The sequence below is a fragment of the Palaemon carinicauda genome, chromosome 26 (genome assembly GCF_036898095.1).
Source record: "Palaemon carinicauda isolate YSFRI2023 chromosome 26, ASM3689809v2, whole genome shotgun sequence".
Taxonomy (NCBI): domain Eukaryota; kingdom Metazoa; phylum Arthropoda; class Malacostraca; order Decapoda; family Palaemonidae; genus Palaemon; species Palaemon carinicauda.
Genome location: NC_090750.1, coordinates 94090722 through 94099171, shown reverse-complemented (window position 1 = coordinate 94099171; position 8450 = coordinate 94090722). Strand labels below are relative to the sequence as shown.

At 36.3% G+C, this 8450-nt stretch overlaps 1 protein-coding gene across 3 annotated transcripts in view; it reads left to right on the top strand.

Annotated features, from left to right (window-relative positions):
• Positions 1 to 3053: 3053 nt before the first annotated feature.
• Positions 3054 to 8450, top strand: part of LOC137619697 (tRNA (uracil-5-)-methyltransferase homolog A-like) — a 70839-nt gene continuing 65442 nt past the window's right edge. For 2 of the 3 annotated variants that reach the window (XM_068349974.1, XM_068349973.1), the window contains exons 1-2: positions 3054 to 3206; positions 7526 to 7590. The gene's annotated coding sequence lies outside the window, so the exon portion shown is untranslated. The remainder of the gene's footprint in view (positions 3207 to 7525; positions 7591 to 8450) is intronic. The other variant, XM_068349975.1, reaches the window with a different exon arrangement.

Sequence of the window (8450 nt, the reverse complement as noted above, 5' to 3'; positions counted from 1 at the left end):
CCCGCTAAATATACATAAAGGTGAGAGGGTTCCTCTGGATTATGGTTGCTGTTGGCTAGCGAGTGAATAATGTCAAAGCATTTGAATTTTTAATGTATTGAATAAGTAACTGGTTTCTCGAACAACAGCTCATAAATCGCAGGAACACTCTCTTGGCGGGATAATCCAGCCTTATGATTGGCTGTATCTTCTCAGCTGTGATTGGTTGTTACTTCTGTCTACAAACTCCCACATACAAGTTAAACATCGTAGCCAAAACGTTGTTGACTATTTCTTCTAAAAAGACGTATTTAACCAGCTTAAGCATTCGAACAAGATTTTTTTGCTATTTTATTATTAAGTTAATTATATTAAAAGCTCATTTTTACTATAAACTATAATTTATCAGTCCTAATTTATCTGCAATACGTATAGATACTTCACTCCTACCGAGACAAACCCATTCATAAAATACTATTGCCTGACGTCACATACTACAACCAATCACAACAGAGAACGTATCAGCCAATGAGACGACAGATATTTCGCGCTAAAAATGCATAGGACGAGAGGGTTCCTCCGACTTATGAGCTGCTGTTGACAATAAAATCAGATTCACAGGAGCAATTTCGGGTAAACGCTCTAGCTAATGACGTTTTTTTCTTCCTATTTTGTTTTCATAAGCGTTTTAATGTAAATTTACGGGTAATTGAGCAGGTTCCTCCAACAGCAACTCATAAGTCCCGGTTACTCTTGGTGGTACATTCCAGTCCTCTGATTGGCTACTTCTTCCTCAGTTGTGATTGGTTATTGCCGTGGTTTCACGCACAAACGAACACACGCATAGAACATCGTAGCCAGAAAAAACAGTCGATTATTCCTTCAAATATGACTTGTTTATCCAACTTACGACCTTTAAATAAGATTCTTTATTTATTTTATTCAAAAATTAATAATATGACTAAGATTATTTTTTGTGAAATTTAATTTTTGAACCTCTAATTAATCTAAAATACGTATAGTTTTTGTTTTACCCCTAGGTAACATCGTAGCCAAATCGTAGATAAATTATTCCTTCAAAAATACTTAATTATTCAGCTTAAGCAATTGAACAAGATTCATTATTTATGTGGGTAGTAAATTAATTCTATCATACGTTTGGTTTTATGAAAAAATATAATTTATAAGACCTAGTTTATCTGCAATACGTATAGGTATTTCACTCCTACCGAATCGAATTCATTCATAAAATACTATTACCTGACGTCACATACTACAACCAATCACAGCAGAGGACGTATCAGCCAATGAGACGACAGATATTTCCCGCTAAAAATGCATAGGACGAGAGGGTTCCTCTGACTTATGAGCTGCTGTTGACCAAAAAAATAAGCTTCACGGGAGCCATTTCGGACATACGCTCTAGCTAATGACGTTTTTTTTTTCATCCTATTTTGTTTTCATAATCGTTTTAATGTAAATTTACGGGTATTTGGGCAGGATTCTTCAACAGCAACTCATAAGATGCCGTTACTCTTGGTGGTACATTCCAGTCCTCTGATTGGCTATATCTTCCTCAGCTCTGATTGGTTATTGCCTTCGTTCACGCACAAACGAACACATGCATAGAACATCGTAGCCAAAAAGTTAGTCAATTACTCCTTCAAATATGACTTATTTATCTAACTTACGACCTTTAATAAGTTTTTTATTTATTTTATTTCAAAATTAATTATATTGGTAAGATTATTTTTTGTAAAATTCAATTTTTTAAGCTCTAATCAATCTAGAATACGTATAGCTTTTTTTTATGCATGAATACGATGTCTGACGTCACATACAACCAGCCAATGAGACAACAGATATTTCCCGCTATAAATGCATAAGGCGAGAATATTTTGTAATACCATATACGCAGAAAACCGCAATTATTAAACTATTTTTGGTTAATCAAAAGATATTTAATTAAAGTATTCTTACATTTATAATGCATACACCCTTCTCCTTTCTGTATTTAAGTAAATACAATGAGTTATGGATAATGACGTCATCAATAAAAAATCAATAATAGCTATGAATAATGACGTCATGAGTCAAGAACCAATTATGAGCTCGATAGTTAATGACGTCATTATCAAAGCAACCAATCACAGCACATAACCTTCCCACTAAACGAGCTTAATACTAGGGCTTATGAAATGCTATGCTGACTTATGGAACCTATTTTAAACATCTCAGACATATAATAATGTATGAAGGAAAGCAAATACATTAATGTATACTGTACTATGAATGTGTTTTTATATAATAATTATGCATGCACGTTTCAACACAATTGTTTCCTGTTGCACTAGAATTACTAATCTCTTACATGTGGATTATAAATCATATTTTGATGTTCTATTGCTCATTTATTAATAATATAATGCACATTTAATCAAAATTGGTTGATTTTTATATTGTTCTTCCATGTGTACGTAGATTGAACAATAAGCTATGAAAATATGTCAGCCATAAATGAAAAATTATAGTGTACTCTATAATGGATGAAGATAATTTGTGTGACTTGTGCAAAGATGAAGAAGATACTACTGAACATTTATTTTTATGCCCAAAATTAGGACAGCTAAAGAATGTAGAAATAAGATTAGGTACGCTGAAAAATCCTAGCAGGGATCTGGCTGCCTTTATAGGTAGGGCAATGCACATAAAAGAAGAATTTAAGAAATCCAAACTGATTACCACAATAGATTGCCAAAACTTATGATAGCAAGGTTTTATCCTATGTAATTTCAAGGTAGAAGGGAATAAAAGTAAAGATTGAGAATCTCATTATGATATTAATTTATTTAAGGCACAGGTAATATAAACTTAATAACAATATTAAGAAGCTTTGCACTTATCTATAAAGGAGTAAAAAATAAGGACCTAGGAAGAAGTTTCTATGACGTCATGGGTATAGCTTTAATCCCAGTAAAGTATCTTAATTAAATCGTCAAATTCAACTAATATCCAGAATAAATTCTACTAAAACGTATTTAAATATAATAATAATTTATGTATATGATTTTTATTTCATATATTTATATTATTTAAAGTAATAAAATAAGATAAAACATTTTAAAGATGTATAGTTTATTTGTTTTGGTATGACGTCACCAAGAAGCCATCTCTAATTTATGACGTCATTACCCACAAGCAAACAAACCAGGAACGCAGCGGCCAAGGTAAATAATTGCATGATATTGTATAATTGTATTACATTACGTAATTTATAATGTAATTATCATTAGTTAAAAGTAACTTTTAACTATTAGGAACACAGTAAGTGTATATAATCCTTTTAATTATAAGATAATCACGCTTGCTTGACGTGTAACAGCTAGCGGTACAATTTGCGTTTGGTAAAGTTAGAGTTTATCCTTATAAAAAGCAGAATTACATTACATTAATAACATGTAGGTTTATATTATGTTATTCTAACTATTATTGTCTAGTTGCTAACTAGTTTTGTCTTCGTATTATCCATTTTGTCTTCGTTTTTTAACCATTTTTGTGTGTTTGTTGTACCGATTCTTGACTACGTTTTATCGTCTCGTATTCGTTTTAACGATTCTTCTGTGTGTCCTAACGATTGCTAGATTTATTATAACGATTATTTTCATTATTGTAACGATTCTTGTCTTTATTGTAACGATTATTTTCATTATTGTAACGATTCTTGTCTTTATTGTAACGATTATTTTCATTATTGTAACGATTCTTGTCTTCGTTTCTATCGGAAATTGAGTTTACAATGTACCTTACTCACCACCCTTGGTCGAACGTAAAGAATACGAGACCACGGAAATCATTCGTCTTAAACAAATATTAAATGGTAATCATTATGTTTTTTTAAAGGAAAAACCACAAATAGGTCATTAATTTGGTAAATACTTGCTATATTACCTTGTTAATATGTGGCAATTCGTAGTTTATTGGGACGGACCGGGTCAGGAGATCCTTTGGGGTAAATCTTTACTGTAGTACAATAACCCAAATAAAGAAAATAAGAAGTTTTCTTGGTATATTTGTAAATACTTTAAACTTTACTGATGCAAATAATTAGGGGAAACACATTATACACATTTCAAATGTTTTAAAATTACAATATTTTTTTTGAAAAAACTACATTTTAAAAGGGAAACAAACTTGACCCCATTTAACGCAGTCTAGGAGTCGTATCCTGACTTAACTACTGGGTTGGCCACTCCCCCATCGACCAGGCTTAGACCAGTGTATCCTGATTTAACCCTAAAACTAGTACTTCAAAGACAACTCATTGCCTCACTTATACTGTATAGTATTTTATAGTAATATACATGGTTAGACAACTCGGAGCCACACTTGTACTCTATCGTATACTACTTTACATAGTAAGACAGCTCATATACACATAACCTTGTACATGTCAGAGAGTGCCATATGTCCACACAAGAATATTACAAAGTTGTAACCAAATATTTGCTCTCCAAACACTCGGATATGACTTGCCTTAGGATAAGCCGGGAGGAGGGGGGTGTATGTATGATAGCGGCCATCTGTATGTATGATGACGTTGCACTAAGAATACGGCAGTGTAAGGGGGTCGCAGGGGTCCCCTACCACCCCCTTTAGTTAAGTAGGTAAGGACACATCTTGTAGGTTAGTTTAAGGGGGGAAGTTTAGGTTAGTTGATGTCCATATTTTATGCTCGCTGGAGGAACTGACCGCTGATATACAAAGACTCCAGGTGGGGTTATAGGGATGGGTTGTTTGGAAGGAAACACAGGGTTATGACTTGTCTTAGGGTAGGAGGGGTTATAGGGATGGGTTGTTTGGAAGGAAACACAGGGTTATGACTTGTCTTAGGGTAGGAGGGGTTATAGGGATGGGTTGTTTGGAAGGAAACACAGGGTTATGACTTGTCTTAGGGTAAGAGGGGTTATAGGGATGGGTTGTTGGGAAGCAAACGCAGGGTTACGACTTGTCTTATGGTGAGCAGGTTTATAGGAATGGGTACTTTGGAAGCAAACGCAGGGTTACGACTTGTCCTGTGGTGAGCAGGTTTATAGGAATGGGTACTTTGGAAGCAAACGCAGGGTCACGACTTGTCCTGTGGTGAGCAGGTTTATAGGAATGGGTACTTTGGAAGCAAACGCAGGGTCACGACTTGTCCTGTGGTGAGCAGGTTTATAGGAATGGGTACTTTGGAAGCAAACGCAGGGTCACGACTTGTCCTGTGGTGAGCAGGTTTATAGGAATGGGTACTTTGGAAGCAAACGCAGGGTCACGACTTGTCCTGTGGTGAGCAGGTTTATAGGAATGGGTACTTTGGAAGCAAACGCAGGGTCACGACTTGTCCTGTGGTGAGCAGGTTTATAGGAATGGGTACTTTGGAAGCAAACGCAGGGTCACGACTTGTCCTGTGGTGAGCAGGTTTATAGGAATGGGTACTTTGGAAGCAAACGCAGGGTCACGAATTGTCCTGTGGTGAGCAGGTTTATAGGAATGGGTACTTTGGAAGCAGGGTTACCAGCACCATTTCAAACACTCCAGCCTGAAGATGAGAGACAAAATTTCTCAAAATGTGACGCTGTAAACTGTACTTTACCTTCTTTGTGTACTCATTTTGTAAATTGCATTATGCCCAATTTTGACCCGCATTGGATCTACCTCACCCATGATGATGAAGGATGAATTTTACCCTCTTATTGGCAGAATGCAGTAATGCTGAAAAGAAAATCATCAGATCTATTAACCCTTTTACCCCCAAAGGACGTACTGGTACGTTTCACAAAAGCCATCCCTTTACCCCCATAGACGTACCAGTACGTCCTTGCAAAAAAAATGTAATAAAATTTTTTTTTTCATATTTTTGATAATTTTTTGAGAAAATTCAGGCATTTTCCAAGAGAATGAGACCAACCTGACCTCTCTATGACAAAAATTAATGCTGTTAGAGCAATTTTAAAAAAATATACTGCAAAATGTGCTGGGGAAAAAATAACCCCCTGGGGGTTCAGGGTTGGAAATTTCCAAATAGCCTGCGAGTAAAAGGGTTAAACAATGCTACCGAGGCAGTGATCATATTCAAAGAAGTAATCGGAAGAGTCACAATAACCCATTAATAATGTCTACTCTAACCTAGGTCGCTGGGTCCTTATTGAAATGGGGCTGGGGGTGTGACGATTCGTCCCCTTTGCTTTATCCTTCAATAAGCCACTTGTGCGCTTGGGCTACTGGTGGCCCATTACATTTATTATCCCTTATTCGGAATAAGAAGTTGCAGATGGTGATTTGCCTTTTTGTGGTGTCTGTTCTTTATCTGCATTAGGAAAAGCTAAATATTCAGGACGTTTACTGTAAAATATACTGATGCACAGTGTAGAACTGAAATATTGAGAGAGCAAGCTTAAATTGTAGTGCCTAGTATATTGATAAGGGTAAAAAGGGAAATGAGCAAATTTGTACCTGTACTTTGAGAATAAGCCTTTGCAACGGCTCCTCTATTCTTTTCTTTATATGGTATTGTCGTTTGTCACTTGATGTCTTGTTTTATTATTTTTTCTTATTTTCCACAGTTCTTGGATAAGATTTTTTTCTGCTTTCTATTTCTTTTTTATCACAATTCTTGAAACAAAGAATGTCCGCTATTATTTCACGTTCATTTTCAATATATGGTTGATGTAATAGTGTGCAATTATTTCTTGTTTCCTTTTACATCTCGCAGTGTAATATAAAGTGTTCCAATGTTTCTTCTTCAGTGCCACACATACATTTTGTATCTTTATTTTTGTATCTGCCTCTCCAATTTAGATCTGAAGTGTCTGTTCTTGCCTTCATCATTACAGTCTACTTTGCGTGAATTATTGCTTCTCTTACTTATTATCACTACACATATCCCGTATCGTATTTTCAAATTAGTTTTTTATAGGATGAATAACATAGGAAATTAGAAATTTACGTTGAGAGAGCACATTCTGAAAATTTAGGGCAATGATCATACTACCATCAAATAAGACGACTTAAGGTCTATTCAAATGAGACTCTTTAGCTATGGTAAGCAGCTCTTCTAGGAGAAGGACACTCCAAAATCAAACCATTGTTCTCTAGTCTTGGGTTTTGCTATAGCCTCTGTACCATGGTCTTCCACTGTCTTGGGTTAGAGTTCTCTTGCTTGAGGGTACACTCAGGCACACTATTTTATCTTGTTTCTCTTCCTCTTTTTTGTTAAAGTTTTCATAGTTTATATTAGGAAATATTTATCTAAATGTCGTCGTTCTTAAAATATATTATTTTTCCTTGTTTCCTTTCCTCACTGGGCTATTTTCCCTGTTGGGGCCCCTGGGCTTATAGCATCTTGCTTTTCCAACTAGGGTTGTAGCTTAGCAAGTAATGATAATAATAATAATAGACTCTAGCTATGGAAAAATGAGTGGAGCTGATGTACAGCTTGTGAGTACCCAAAATTACCTGATTAATAGAAAGCCTTGAGACTCTTTCTAACAAAATATATGTTTTTCAGATTTGAATGCGAATCATCCCACAAGCCACACCGGGAAACGGATTTCTTAATCAGAAAGGATAGTGGTAAGTAGAGTTTATGTTTTGTAGGGTGGGATTCTTGGAACCAATTAAGTTCGTCCTTTCCATTATCACTAATTCTGTTTAACTTCCTTGTCTGAGTACCTACATTCCTGGATCTTTGCTTATATCTTCCATTCCTTCGTTCACTTCTTTAACTATTTCATCACAGCAAAACATAATTATTGGGGAAAGTTGAGGCAAACAGAGTGAATATTTCTGGTAAAATGTCTCTTCCGTTACTGAAATTATGAGTGTTGTTATAAAATAATTCCTTTGTTCCGTAACTGAAATACAAACCACGCTATTTAATATGGGTAATTACTTTTGGCGTAGCTGAAATGACGAGCCATTAGAATTTTAACGAGGGTTTACTACCCCACCGCTAGTTAGGGAGAGTAGCTTGCTACCCCACGCCCTCACACACACCTGTGCTTGAGCTCACTTTGCTCTCGGCTCGGGTGGTAGTCGGACGTGTCCGCTGTCACCCTCGCCTTCCTTGACAGCCATTGCTAATCTTTTTGCTTTTCCTTTGATAGAGTGTGTGTGAAGTTGGCCTCTGCTATGCGTAAGTGTCCTGGATTACCTGACCGCCCTTGTGGCACGTATATGTCAGCGGTCGAAACGGACCCCCACACCTTGTGTCCTTACTGTAAGGGCCAGCGGTGTGATAGGAATAATGTGTGTGGGGAGTGTAGGGAGTGGTCTACCTCCCAGTGGTAGAGGTTTTCTCGGCGCCGGAAGAAGAAGTCCAGACGGGATAATTCTCCTTCGAAGGTTTCTTTGAAAGGAGAAAATCCCAAGGGCTCTTCTTCCGTGGCCCAAACCTCCTCCGAATCTCCCACTCGATCTGTTTCTTCCGAGAA